Source organism: Panulirus ornatus, chromosome 9 (genome assembly GCF_036320965.1).
Source record: "Panulirus ornatus isolate Po-2019 chromosome 9, ASM3632096v1, whole genome shotgun sequence".
NCBI lineage: Eukaryota > Metazoa > Arthropoda > Malacostraca > Decapoda > Palinuridae > Panulirus > Panulirus ornatus.
In genome coordinates, this window is record NC_092232.1 from 44,390,653 (window position 1) to 44,406,404 (window position 15,752).

A 15,752-nucleotide genomic window follows, 5' to 3' on the forward strand; every position below is an offset into this window, starting at 1 on the left:
TTCCATCTCCTTCTCACATCACCACTACTTGTTATCACCTCCCCATTTACGCCCTTCACTGAAGTTCCCATTTGCTCCCTTGTCTTACGCACCCTATTTACCTCCTTCCAGAACATCTTTTTATTCTCCCTAAAATTTACTGATAGTCTCTCACCCCAACTCTCATTTGCCCTTTTTTTCACCTCTTGCACCTTTCTCTTGACCTCCTGTCTCTTTCTTTTATACTTCTCCCACTCAATTGCATTTTTTCCCTGCAAAAATCGTCCAAATGCCTCTCTCTTCTCTTTCACTAATACTCTTACTTCTTCAACCCACCACTCACTATATATATATATATATATATATATATATATATATATATATATATATATATATATATATATATATATATATATATATATGTATATATATATATATATATATATATGTATGTATGTATGTATATATATATATATATATATATGTATATATGTATGTATGTATATATATATATGTATGGGGATAGGGGAGAAAGAATACTTCCCACGTATTCCCTGCGTGTCGTAGAAGGCGACTAAAAGGGGAGGGAGCGGGGGGCTGGAAATCCTCCCCTCTCAATTTTTTTTTAAATTTCCAAAAGAAGGAACAGAGAAGGGGGCCAGGTGAGGATATTCCCTCAGTGGCCCAGTTCTCTGTTCATAACGCTACCTTGCTAACGCAGGAAATGGCGAATAGTTTGAGAAAAAAAAAAAATATATATATATATATATATATATATATATATATATATATATATATATATATATATATATATATATATATATATATATGTTATCCGCTGGGATAGGGAAGAAAGAATACTTCCCACGTATTCCTCGAGTGTCGTAAAAGGCGACTAAAAGGGACGGGAAAACGGCTGGAAAACCTCCGCTTCTTGTATTTCAATTTCTATAAGTGGAAACAGAAGAAGGAGTCAAGCGGGGAGTGCTCATCCTCCTCGAAGGCTCAGAATGGGGTGTCTAAATGTGTGTGGATGTAACCAAGATGAGAGAAAAGGAGAGATAGGTGGTATGTTTGAGGAAAGGAACCTGGATGTTCTGGCTCTGAGTGAAACGAAGCTCAAGGGTAAAAGGGAAGAGTGGTTTTCAAATGTCTTGGGGGTAAATTCAGGGGCTGATGAGACGACAAGAACTAAGGAAGGTGTAGCACAGCTCGTGAGGCAGGAGTTGTGGGTGTGTGTAATAGAGTGCAAGAGGGTAAATTCTAGATTGATGAGGGTGAAACTGAAAGTGGATGGAGAGAGATGGGTGATTATTGGTGCTTATGCACCTGGTCATGAAAAAAAATCATGAGAGGCAAGTGTTTTGGGAGCAGCTGAGTGTGCCGGCAGCTTTGATGTACGGGACCGGGAATTAGTGATGGGTGTATAAATGCGAAGGTTGAGTGATGTGGCAGTGAGGGTATAGTTAGTGTACATTGGGTATTCAGTGGTGTGAACGGGAATGGTGAAGAGCTTCTGAATTTGTGCTGAAAAAAAGAGATGTGACCGGGAATACCTGGTGTAAAAAGAGAGATATTCATAAGCATACGTATGTGAGTGGGAGAGATGGCCAGAGGGCACTATCAGATTACGTGTTAATTGAAAGGCGTGTAAAAGAGAGACTTTTGGATGATGATGTGCTGTAAGTGGCTCCTTATGGGATGTCTGATGACTATCTTGTGGAGGCGAAGGTGAAGATTTGTAGAGGTTTGCAAAAAAGAAGAGAGAATGTTGGGGTGAAGAAATTGATGAGAGTAAGTGAGCTTGGAAAGGAGACTTGTGTGAGAAAGTACCAGGGGAGGTTGTGTACAGAATGGCAAAAAGTGAGAACAAATGACGTGAGCGGAATGGGTGAGGAATGGGATGTATTTAGGGAATCAGTGATAGCATGTGCAAAAGATTAACGTGGCATGAGAAAAGTGGGTGGTGGGCAGCTTAGAAAGGGTAGTGAGTGGTGGGAAGAAGTAAAGTTGTTAGTGAAAGAGAAAAGAGAGGCGTTTAGACGACACTTACAAGGAAGGAGTGTAAATGACCGGGAGATGTATAAAAGAAAGCGGCGGGAGGTTAAGAGGATGGTGCAGGGGTTGAAAGAGAGGACAAATGAGAGTTGAGGTGAGAGAGTATCATTAAACTTTAGGGAGATAAGGAATATGTTTTGGAACGAAGTAAATAACGTTCGTAAGACAAGAGAACAAATGTAACCATCGGTGAAGGGGACATGGGGAAAAGTAATGATGAAGTGAGAAGGAGATGGAGTGAGTATTTTGAAGGTTTGTTGAATGTTTTTGATGATAGAGTGGCAGATATAGGATGTTTTGGTAGTGGTGGTGTGCAAAGTGAGAGGGGTCAGGGAGAATGGTTTGGTTAAGAGAGAAGAGGTAGTGAAAGCTTTCCGAAAAATGAAATCCGACAAGGGAGCGGGTTTGGATGGTATTACAGTGGACTTTATTAAAAAAGGGGTGTGACTGTGCTGTTGATTGGTTGGTATGGATATCTAATGTATATATGGATCATGTTGAAGTGCCTGAGGATTGGCGGAATACATGCACAGTGTCACTGTACAAAGGCAAAGGGAATAAAGGTGAGAGTTTAGAATACAGAGGCATAAATTTGTTGAGTATTCTGGTGTGGTTTCAGAAGTGGTAGAGGATGTGTGGATCTGGTGATTGCTTTGAAGAATGTGTGTGAGAAATACTTAGAAACAGCAGATGTATTTGTGTGTAGCATTTATGGATCTGAAGAAGGCATATGACAGAGTTGATAGGATGCTTTGTGGAAGGGATTAAGAATATAGAAACAGTGAAAAGTTTTTATCGAGGATGTAAGGCATGTGTACGAGTAGAAAGAGAGGAAAGTGATTGGTTCCCAGTGAATGTAGGTTTGCGGCAGGGGAGCGTGATGTCTATATCGTTTTTAATTCATTTATGGATGGTGTTGTTAGGCATGTGAATACAAGAGTTTTGGAGAAAGGGGCAAGTATGCAGTCTGTTGTGGATGAGAGAGCTTGGGAAGTGAGTCAGTTGTTGTTCGCTGATGATACAGAGCTGGTGGCTGATTCGGGAGAGAAATTGCAGAAGTTGATGACTGAGTTTGGTAAAGTGTGTGAAAGAAGAGAGTTGAGAGTAAATGTGAATAAGAGCAAGGTTATTACGTTCAGTAGGGTTGAGGGACAAGTATATTGGGAGGTAAGTTTGAATGGAGAAAAACAGGAGGAAGTGAAGTGTTCTAGATATCTGGGAGTGGATTTGGCAGCGGATGGAACCATGGAAGCGGAAGTGAGTCACAGGTGGGGGAGGGGGCAAAGGTTCTGGGAGCGTTGAAAAATGTGTGGAAGACGAGAACGTTATCTCGGAGAGCAAAAATGGGTATGTTTGAAGGAATAGTGGTTCCAACAATGTCATATGGTTGTGAGGCATGGGCTGTAGATGAGGTTGTGCGGAGGAGGATGGATGTGCTGGAAATGAGATGTTTGAGGACAATATTTGGAGTGAGGTAGTTTGATCGAGTGAGTAATGAAAGGGTAAGAAAGATGTGTGGTAATAAAAAGAGTGTGTTTGAGAAAGCAGAAGGTGTATTGAAATGGTTCGGTCATATGGAGAGAATGAGTGAGGAAAGATTGACAAAGAAGATATATGTGTCAGAGGTGGAGGGAACGAGAAGAAGTGGGAGACCAAATTGGAGGTGAAAGGATGGAGTGAAAAAAATTTTGAGCAATCGGGGCCTGAACATACAGGAGGGTGAAAGGCGTGCAAGGAATAGAGTGAATTGGAACGATGTGGTATACCAGGGTCGACGTGCTCTCAATGGATTGAACCAGGGCATGTGAAGCGTCTGGGGTAAACTATGGAAAGTTTTGTGGGGCCTGGATGTGGAAAGGGAGCTGTGGTTTCGGTGCATTACACATAACAGCTAGAGACTGAGTGTGAACGAATGTGGCCTTCGTTGTCTTTTCCTAGCGCTACCTCGCGCACACGCGGGGGAGGGGAATGCCATTTCATGTGTGTTGGGGTGACGGCGAGAATGGATGAAGGCAGCATGTATGAATATGTACATGTGTATATATGTACACGTCTGTTTATGTTTATGTATGTGTACGTTGAAATGTATAGGTGCATGTGTGGGCGTTTATGTATATACATGTGTATGTGGGTGGATTGGGCTATTCTTTCGTCTGTTTCCTGGCGCTACCTCGCTAACGCGAGAGACAGCGACAAAGTATGATAGATATAAATTAATATATATATATATATATATATATATATATATATATATATATATATATATATATATATATATATATTGAAAAACAAAATGATGGTACTTGAATTAAGAGAGCTGAGCTACAATGATACGTTAATGAAACAAACTTGCCCATGATGGTAGAGAGATGAGATAGGGTTGACTTGATTTCAACCTTATAATTTCTTAATCAGTTGCAAGTCGTCCACAATAGACAGTTCTCCATGAGATACGAAGATAAAGTAGATCAGTCATAACAGGAAGCTATAGGCAAGACCCTTGTTAGAAAGGACAGTATAGTGTATGGGTTGTTGATCGTTGGGATGAAAAGATGGGATGAAACGAACTGATGATAGATGTAGGAGTTGGGGCCACAACAGTGTATAGATACCTCCTGGTAGAGGTTACATTGGTACCTACGGATAATAACTTCTTCAATAAAGTCAAACTAGCACAGGGTATCTCAGTGGGGTAGACGAAACCTGGTTAAGTTTAATGCTTCCAAAACCCAGTTTCTGCAAATCTCTCTATCGAATATTCCCTATAACTCTAGACTCCTCTTTGACTGTTCTGTAATTCCACCATACATTGGACATATCTGGTATTACTGTAACCTCCACACAGTCTTGGAAACCCCACTTTATGGAAATAGCTAAGTTTGCCTCTCAAAAAACCTGAGAGTCCTGTTCAGCTGTCGAAATTTCTATTACGAATAGTTGCTCCGTTTATACAAAGGATTGATTCGTCCATGTACGGAGTACTGCTCTCACATCTGGGGTGGTTCTAGCTCTGCATCTTTGCTTGACAGAGTCAGGTCTCCCAGGCTAACGTCAAAACTTGACCCAGTTCCCCTACGCCGCAATGCTGGTTCGCTTTCCCTCTTTTATATGCTTCACTTTGGTTTTTCTCCCGAGAGCTGGCTGCTTGTGTGCCCCCCACCACTAGCAAGACCTCGCAATACTCAGCAACCTGATGCAAGCTGAAACCTCACTATATTTCAATTAAGGCCCGGCCTTGATGTGGACTTTTGTCCATGAATGGAGCCTCCAACACAAAAAAAATAATTCACACACACACACACACACACACACGAATATCACATCACATTCATAAACACACATGGAGAAGCTAAAACCTCTGCAATGCAGAGGTTAGCACTTTGATCCATTAATATTACTGGCCGTGTTCGAGTCTTGGACAGGTAGTCGGCTCACAGCGAACACAGCTGTTCATCCTTACCTCTGGGGCTGATAAAACGAACGGGTACCCGGCGTAAGCTGGGGTGTGTATATGTGTGTGGGTACATAAGGAAGCACATAGTACGTATACAAGGTTAAGAGACGGGACAACACAAGTGTAAGACTCTTTCCCCGTAACACACACAGTAGTCACACACACACACACACACACACACACACACACACACACACACACACACACACGCACACACACACACACACACTTACGCATGCACGTTCGCACGCGCGCACTCGCGCGAATTCAAACATAGATACAGGCACACATACATATCTACATATCAAATAATTGTGTCGTATAAACCCCTGGATATATCTGAAAATCCAGAAAGAGGAACTGGCCACAGGATGATAATCCCTTCCAGGAAATGAATCTATACGTCAGCTTAAGAAGAGAGAAAAAACCAACATGAATTAGCATTTGTCAGGGGAGGTAGGCACAGTGGCCGTGGGGCAAGTGGTGCTTATTATCTTCACACTGGAATATTCATCAAGATCATCGTTTTTTTTCATCATACACAGATCTACTGCATTACCAGAAGATGGTCGCTTGGTTCTGGTGGCAGCCTAGTCGGATATGAACTAGAAATCCGCTTTTACGAAACGTAAACATTAGTTGAAGTAGCAGTAGCCTGGCGTGCTAACCTGATTAGGATGTTGGCCCACACATGTGGCGCTGCAGGACAACGACTAGCTCCAGTCGTCTGGTACAGTGTTTTAAGGTACAATGGTACTAGCCTATCCTTAAAACGTCTAATAGGAGTGAATTCAAACAGCAGCAGCGGGACCATTGGGTCCTACTGAGGTTGTCATAGTGGATGAGAACAGAATCTTATGGATTAATGTGGTAGGAGTAGAAAGACAGGTATCTTTTCAAAGGACACCTTGTAAACTTGTAGCTAAGGAGGTGCAATCAATGTCATTCGTGGATTTGAAGCGAAATATCTATCGACTCTATGCTTAAACGTATCGATTGTGCTGTTTTTAACTACTCTAATTTGTGAATCATTCCATATGTTAGCAATCATGTTGAATGAAAAGTACTTCGCCTCATTCGAGGTACAACGTTTGCCCATTACTACCAGTGAAATCAGACGAATCTTTCTTTAAGTAGCTCGTCAGGTCGAGATTATCAAAGCCTTTAATGATTAAAAGATACTTGAATGAGATCACCTCTCCACCTTCTCTTTCCTATGTTAAAGAAATCTAATTCATTGGGTCGGGTGATATAGGATTTAGTTCACTGGTCGGGAATCATTATGGTATCCCACCCCTGTTGTTGCCTCCATTCTGTCCATATCTTTCCTCAAGTAAGGTGACCAAAACTGAACGCATCATTCAAGGAGCAAAGATCATTTTCTGACACTTGTTAAAGGAAACTCCTGCCTGTGAATCCAAACAATTTTGTTTGCTTGGCTTTAAGTCACCAAAGATTATCAGACCCAAGTTCTTTTCCTCATTAGCCTATTGTAGCTTAAAAGAATTCGTTCCTACTTCCGATCTGTAAAACTTTGACCTTATTGACATTAAAATTCATCATCCACCTGTTTGTCTGTATTTGTCTGAAGATGCAGACGTCCACTTTCTGTTGCAGATCTGTTTCCCAACTTGATATCGATATAGATAAGAAAAAGAACCGGTCCCAAGACTGATCCTTGTGACACACCACTTGTTACAGCTAACCATTTAGAGGCTTGATCATTATTCGCTACTCTTTGTTTACGGCCAGTAATCCAATTTCCGAATTACTGACGTACAGCTCTATCTGTACCATGCGAGTTAACTTTTATTAGTAACCTCTGATGTGCAACTTTATCGAACGCTTTGGAAAATCTGAATAGATGACATTAACTGCTTTACTCTCATCATACATGTTGATTGTATCATAAAAGACATCAAACAGATTTGTTAAACGGGAGTGATTTTGTGGAAAACCAAGCTGAGAACTGTTTGTTAAGTGGTGGTCGTCTAAATGGCTTACAGTTTTCACCGGAATGATAGTTTTCAGTAGTTTACCAATTGCAAACATTACGTTAAGTGATCGGTAATTCTCGGTCAGCGGTTTATTACATTTTTCCAATATCGGTGTTACATTAACAAATGTCCATTCTTCTGGAAGATTTCCCATTTCAGGTGAAAGTGAAACAGCACTGATGGTTTAACTATTTCATTTTTTGCCTCCTTCAGTGTCCTCGGATAAACCCTATCTGGGCCTACCGTTTTATTTACTCTCATGCCATTTAGCGCTGACAGTATATCTTCAAATGTTATTTCAGAATGTTGCAAAACGTTTTCCCCTCCTAGGACTGGAACTGAATTCGGGGCATGAGTTATATCTTCAGTTGTAAATACAGATGCAAAATAAAAGAAAAAAATTCATGATATTTTCCATCGTTTCGTTTTCCTCGACCAAACTATCATATTCTGAATTGATGGACCAATTGACTGGGTAATGACTCTCTTACTTCTCATACAACTATAAAACTCTTTAGGATTCTTTTTGCTACTTTCAGCAATATACGCTTCTTCTTGACGTTTCTTTGACTCATGTGTCTCTTAGTTTCCTTAAGCAAATTAACGTAATTTTGTCATGTTGGTTGTTTGTCTCAATGAGATTCTTATGGACTACTTTCTCAAACAACAAACACTTCTTTATGTCATCGCTCCACAACTTCAGCCTCGCCTTGGAACACCATTTATACTCACTGGCGCTTATGTTTTCTCCACTACTTTGAAAGTATTACTGAATCTTTTCCAGGCTACGTCCATATCGTTTTCATTAACGATATCATCCCGAGTTTGGCTGCCAAGAACAGTGGTAAGACCACTGAAATTTGCAAGTATAAAATCTGTTATATTTCCGCGACTTTCATGTTGACCAGCATCATAGGCAATCTTTTCTTTCACTTCATTGTTATGAACTAGATCTTTATTAGTAGTTAGAACTAAATTTAGTATCGCAGGTACATTTCTCCACTGATTGTGTTAGGGCAAAATTAAGCAGAGCCCACACCCGGTGCTACTGGAAAGGGATTCTTCTCACTTACATACCGGTGTTAAAGTGTCCCATTAGGATCGAATCTTGTTCATTACATATCTCTGCTGATTGGTCATAAAGTCTATATTCTGCCTCTGGTGTCTGTGCTGGGGCTGTATAAACCAATGCTACTGTCAGTTTCTTTCGAAGCTCACATTTGAGTTCAACAAAAAATTGAGGTTGGTTTTACCAAGAGCTGCAACAATTTTTAGCACTGGATTAAGATGCACTTCAGCGAAGAGTAGGACACTACCGATTACTTCATTTATTCTTATCACTGGTCAACGGAATGTACACAAGAATTACATATTGGGCGCAGAAATCTCTATCCTTATCTAACCAACATTCCTAAATGACCATCATATTGTGATTTCTTTTAAACTTAATTTTGTTATGAATGTTTCATGCATTAATATGTATAATCTGGTATATGACTGAGTCATATCGTCAGCGGCGCGTATGTGTGCAACAGTGGAGATAGTGGGGCCGTCTACCTGAACTTCGAGTTGGCCTGTCCTGCCCTGTTCGGAATTTCCTGTGGTGTGGCGGTTAGCGTTCCTGACCGTGACGCATTCACAAGCCGCCCAGGGTCGAGCGCATAGGTTCGAGTCCTGGTTGTGGCAGTTGGCCCACAGTCAACCCAACTGTTCATCCACCCCTAGGAGTTGGTCGATAAGATAGGTACCCGGCTTAGGCTAGGATATATATATATATATATATATATTTTTCTTTTTTTTTTATTTCATACTATTCGCCATTTCCCGCGATAGCGAGGTAGCGTTAAGAACAGAGGACTGGGCCTTTGAGGGAATACCCTCACCTGGCCCCCTTCTCTGTTCCTTCTTTTGGAAAAAAAAAAAAAAAAAAAAAAAAACGAGAGGGGAGGATTTCCAGCCCCCCGCTCCCTTCCCTTTCAGTCGCCTTCTACGACACGCAGGGAATACGTGGGAAGTATTCTTTCTCCTCTATCCCCAGGGATAAGTATTCTTTCTCCCCTATCCCCAGGGATATGTATGGTTGCGAGGCGTGGGCTATGGATAGAGATGTGCGCAGGAGGATGGATGTGCTGGAAATGAGATGTTTGAGGACAATGTGTGGTGTGAGGTGGTTTGATCGAGTAAGTAACGTAAGGGTAAGAGAGATGTGTGGAAATAAAAAGAGCGTGGTCGAGAGAGCAGAAGAGGGTGTTTTGAAATGGTTTGGGCACATGGAGAGAATGAGTGAGGAGAGATTGACCAAGAGGATATATGTGTCGGAGGTGGAGGGAACGAGGAGAAGAGGGAGACCAAATTGGAGGTGGAAAGATGGAGTGAAAAAGATTTTGTGTGATCGGGGCCTGAACATGCAGGAGGGTGAAAGGAGGGCAAGAAATAGAGTGAATTGGAGTCATGTGGTATACAGGGGTTGACGTGCTGTCAGTGGATTGAAGCAAGGCATGTGAAGCGTCTGGGGTAAACCATGGAAAGCTGTGTAGGTATGTATATTTGCGTGTGTGGACGTGTGTATGTACATGTGTATGGGGGGGGGGGTTGGGCCATTTCTTTCGTCTGTTTCCTTGCGCTACCTCGCAAACGCGGGAGACAGCGACAAAGTATAAAAAAAAAAAAAAAAAAAAAAAATATATATATATATATATATATATATATATATATATATATATATATATATATATATATATATATATATAGTGGGTAGTGGCTTCAAGCAACCATATTCTGCCTTTTGTGCACTTCCAGCTTGCACCAGCTGACATGTCCTGCCTCTTACCCTCACTGCCTTGCTCCCTACCTCCACCTGTGAGGTGACCCCACCTTGCTGCACTTGGTCTCTGACTCCTAGTCGATCGATTTACCCTGCCATGCTTCCTATCAGCTTCAGTCCCTCTCTCGACTTTCCTATGACTGTTACTTAAAAAGAAGAGAGCTCAGTGCATCATACCTCTCACTTCATCCTATACCGCTATCATCTATGTTTGAGGGAAACCATCTCTTCTAACTGCATTCTTCATTGGGTTGTTGACCAAACATGAGCAAACAACCCTTCTTCATATCCCTTGTTTCATACCCTCTATTGCTGGATGGGATTTCATATACCTTTATGTTTCCTCATATCAAATATTATCTTTTCTATTTATTTCTCTTCCCTCATACAGATGAATCGTCTCTGAGAAAGTGTATAACGTCTTTGATTTGATTCTGTTATATCTACATCGACCGCAAGTCAGTCCCTGAGTTATGTATCTTTACCTATGGCGTCATCTTTATATGCAGACATAATGTATCTTTTTTTTCTCAGATGGACTGACCACCATCCTACGTCGAGCTACAGCAGTCTGCTCATCATCCCATCGGTTCCTTACTGGCACAGAGTCTCTACTTCTGATAACATGTCATGTTTGTCTTTCGTCTTTTTCAGTTTTTTTCTTCTCTTCTTACTTCCTCCTTCAGCAAGTCCTTGTGTCCTTACGTCTCTCCCAGGTAAGGATCTGTGACCGATAGGTTCACTTCAGTGCACCTCTCCTGGGTTCCCTGGGTCTTGATGTAGGTCCTTCGCTCCTGCAGGAGAAGTCGTGGCCTGCAGAACCCATCCCTCCTGGATGCTCTTACTACCTACCAAATTTCTTGTGGACTATAGAGGATTTTACGTCAGCGTGCTGAGCCTTTAAGGGCAAGTTAACGGGCGGGGGGAAGGAAGTGTGTGCTTTGAAGGACTCAGTGTGGCGTCCAGGACGCTGAAACTTAATAAGAAAGTTTTAACTTCCGTCAGGCGTCCAGGGCTGGAAACGCACCAACATTCCTAACGAAGGGGAACAGTTAGGAAATTAATTACACTGCTGTTGACAGGCCAGCCCCTTCCTCGTTAACTGCTGTTATCTTTCATTTCCAGCGACAGGGAACGGATTTGGTACATCCAGGCTCTCAGCTCACTGGTACATACCCTCAGCTCTAGCGTTCTACCTCTACACGAATAACACTGTACTGGCAATGTGTTTGTTGCATACCTTCAGTTGAACCCATTTCCCTTGTCTACCGTCACACAGGTGTCGTCTCCACAACACAGGCTCACCAACCATTCCCCGAAAAGAGGTCTTCTGAACGCAACTAAATGCAAATAGCAGCAAAAACCACTGGGTTTCAGCGATGTTTGTGATCGTGGAAGAGAACAGAAATTCAAGAATTGATGTGGCAGGAGAGAGACACTGATTTTTCAGAGAGGACCTGTAAATTTGTTGTATAGCCATGGAGGTGCGGGAGAAGGTTAAATGCATCTGGGCTATGGCAACTTGATCACTTCCCCCGTATAGTCTCCTCTGGGTCCCTTGAACTATACCTAGATCCCTTAAACTGTAACTGGATCCCTTGAACTATACCTGGATCCCTTAAACTATACCAAGATCCCTTAAACTATACCTAGATCCCTTAAACTATACCTGTATCCCTTAAACTATACCTGGATCCCTTAAACTATACCTGGATCCCTTAAAATATAACTGGATCCCTTAAACTATACCAAGATCTCTTAAACTATCATTGGATCCCTTAAACTATACCAAAATCTCTTAAACTATACCAAGATCCCCTAAACTATAACTGGATCCTTTAAATCATATTTGGATCCCTTAAACTATAAAGTGCCGGATTATTTTATTGAGCCAGTATCTGGACTTACGTTTAGCCAACAGTTCCATTGAATCAAGATGTTCCTATGACGTGATTAAGGTCAAGTGAAGGTTCAGCGACCTTGTTTATGGCCGAAAATGAGGAAAAGATTCGTGGAGACAGTGGTTGACCCACGGGATGACTGGTGATGTGTTACTCCCTTGCTCTGCTGCTGCTGAGCAACGTTTGGTCGCTGGCATCGCGTAATGTTTCTCTGCGCTGCTGTGGCGACACTTCGTTCACACTGGCTGACTTCGAGGTGTTTCGTTCGCGTGGCTCTGAGTCGTGGATAAAAGAGATGAAAATCGACTCTACCGTTCGTCAGGCAGGGAGGAGTCACCACCTCGCTCAGACAGACGACCCGGCGGCAAGAGATATCGTCTTGTCTAGCAGCCTCGCTCTGCGCTTCGCAAGACTTATCGGTTTTACGCGTTTGACTACTTTCAGTAAAAACATGTTCCATAGTTCTCGTATAAGCGTAAAACTTATCACAGACATTCTTGACACCTGCAGGTATCTTGAGAAGCTTCCATAAATGTTTTCCAAGTCCTTCTTTTTTTCGGAATCCAATAAGATGTACGCAAATTTCAAAAATGTCATATTTTTCTTTGGAGTATCAGCGTTGTTTGGGGTAGGCTGTACACCGTCGCTATGACAAGTCGCAACCACGTCTTCATACAAGCGTAGTCAGGTTAGGTTGGTACTGTGCCTGCATGACAGCAATTTTTGTGACCAGTGAAAGATCGCAGCTGCCACACAGTTGTTGGAATGTGTTTGCATATTTTTTCTTTTTTTGGCAATTTTTAGCACCGTCGTAGTTCGCGACATTTGTCTCAAAACGTACGACCGCAGTCGTAAAATTTCCAGACGTCATGACCAGAAAAGGTTAGAATAAAAAAATAATACAAAATAATAATTTTTCTAAGCTCTGAATATTCAAATAAACTATTTTTTTTATTTTGTAAGCTATTTTCTTTTCGCTTCTTTTCAGATTACAGTCTCACACAGACGACCCTCCAGTATGCCATAGAACATTCAGCTGTCTGGGGCTCAGAAGGGAAAGATTTCCAAAGAAAAGAGAAAAAAAGAATGTTGCTGTCTTAGCCAAGGCACCACCCAAACCTTACAGAATTTTTCTATGGTCCAAAAATTCGAAAACAGAAACTACTGAAGAACCAGCACCAGATGTCCACCCAGCTGTACTGGTCCCAAGTACATCTGCAGAAAACGAGAGTAACATAACACATCAAGATATTGAAGATAATCACATCATGCTACAGATGCTTCTGACATGGACACTGAAGCGGCGTCATCATCGTGTGGTCCAGACCCCAGCCATGTGTGGTTTCCAGTCAGGGAAAAGCAATGTACCCTTATGATCAACATGAGCTACGACGCGTCACGACATAAATGCCTCTGGCTCCTCCTCCTCCCTAGAATCTCGACGCCATTATCAGTCAGGTCAAGGTCAAGGCAGACTGGATGATGGGTATTGGTTGTTATTTCAAAACTTCCATGTCTTACACGAGTCATCTTGACGATGGTGGACACCACTGTGGCTCCTGTACTGCCCGTCGTAAGGCTCCAGGTTATTGCATTTCTCGTACCTTGATGGCCAGCCGACGTGACAGGTTCTTCAGCGAGGATGTTAAGCTTTGATGACCGGAAACTTAAAAGCAGAGGAACAAATGGAAAGTCATGAACAAAGCCGAGGCCACAGAGACCCTGTGCTGAAGTTCAGTCATCGATGTAAGGAATCTTCTCGTACTGACAGGGAGCTGGGAAAACAAACGTAGGTAAACAAGAAATACTGGACTGAGGTATTGCGCCGTGTGTTGTGGCCGTGACAGCCTTTCTAGCTGAGAGAAGCCTGGCATTTACGGGTAGTGAAACGATCTATATAGGATCCAAGCATAATGGGAATTCTCTAGGAATTATGGAACTTATTGCACAATTTGATTCATCTATGATAGGGTTACGTTAAAGAATTTAGCATCCTGGAGGTGGTAAGCAGTCATATCACCAACCATCTACGAAGGAAATGGTTCTGCTGTTGGTGAAATATGTTAGGAATTATATTGTGATAGGACTTAAAACTGGTAAGTGCTTCTCAGTAACCGTAGGTTTAACACTAGACCTGGCTCATGTTGACCATCTAACAGTCACTGTACGATAAGGTGTTTCTGGGAAGCCGGCAGAAAGGTATTTAGCTTTCCTGCCGACTGGCTCTCACAAAGCTGAAGAATTGGCTACACTTCGGCTAGAATTTCTAGAAAAAGAATGTATTGATTACAAAGACTGTAGAGGGCAGTCCTACGACAACGCCAGCAATGTGTACGGTCACTACACAGGAACGCAAGCCAGACTTACGACTACGAACTCAGCAGCATTTTTCATTTCCTTTGCTGCTCACTCACTAAATCTTACTGGACAGGTTGCTGCCTCTTGCTATGGTGAAGCTCTTAGTTATCCTGGATTCGTACATAGGTTATACACCTCTTTTTTTCTGCGTCAACATACAGATGGATAAATCTAATGAAGTCTTTAGAAGGAAATAAGAGTCGTTAGTACTAACTGTGAAGTCCCTGTCAGACGCGCGTTGGTCAGCAAAGGCTGATGCTACTGAAGCCGTCGTATATGGTTACTTACAACTGCACTCAGAATGGCTTCAGAGATACTGAAAGTGACTTGGAGCAAAGACCTGAAGCAAGACATGAAGCTCAGACATTGGCAGACAAAATGGACTGTCTTGGAACTGCTGTGATGGCCAAGATTTGGAAATTAATTCTTGTATGGGTTCAATAGCCCAAATATAGCTTTTCAAAGAGTCGAAGTTGACCTGAAGATAGTGGTGGTTTTAATTGGTCCTCTGGAAAAGTTTCTGGGATCACTTCGGGATAGATATCAAGAGTTGGAACTGGATGCCAGGAACTTCTGCAGCAACACAGACTACAAAACAACTGCAGGCAGGCCAAGGAAGAGAAACGAACTTTGTGATGCGAATCCTTTAAAATCTACAGGAAGCGAGTTATATTCAGTATTTCTAAGTACTTGATTCTTCTACAGAATATCTGTAGTTATGTTTATGTTTTTAAGAGCACTACGGATAGGTGATCCCACAGGCCTGGTAGATGAATGTAGTCATACAAGACGTATCTTTAGGTAGTTATATTATCCCAGTTGGTTTGTGAATAAAGCTTACTGGAAAGCTAGGAAGACATTTTATGCTTCTTGTAACAAAAATGTGACAAATAAGGATGTCTAAATGTTTAGTGTTGCCCTATTCTCCCAACTTAGCTAATTTCAGACTTTTCTAAAAAAAAAAAAAAAAAACAGTGCTTGTAATGTTGTTTTCCAGTACAATAACACCCTCAGTAAAACCTTAATAGATAGTAGGCCAAAGCATGCAACAACTGGTAGTGTTTACGCCGTCAAATTCAAAGCAGGTAAACATATATAGACCAAACTGGTAAGACTATAACGGAGAGGTGTTATTGGCACCGTCATGCAGTACGCAGGGATGACCACAAAAATGCGATCGC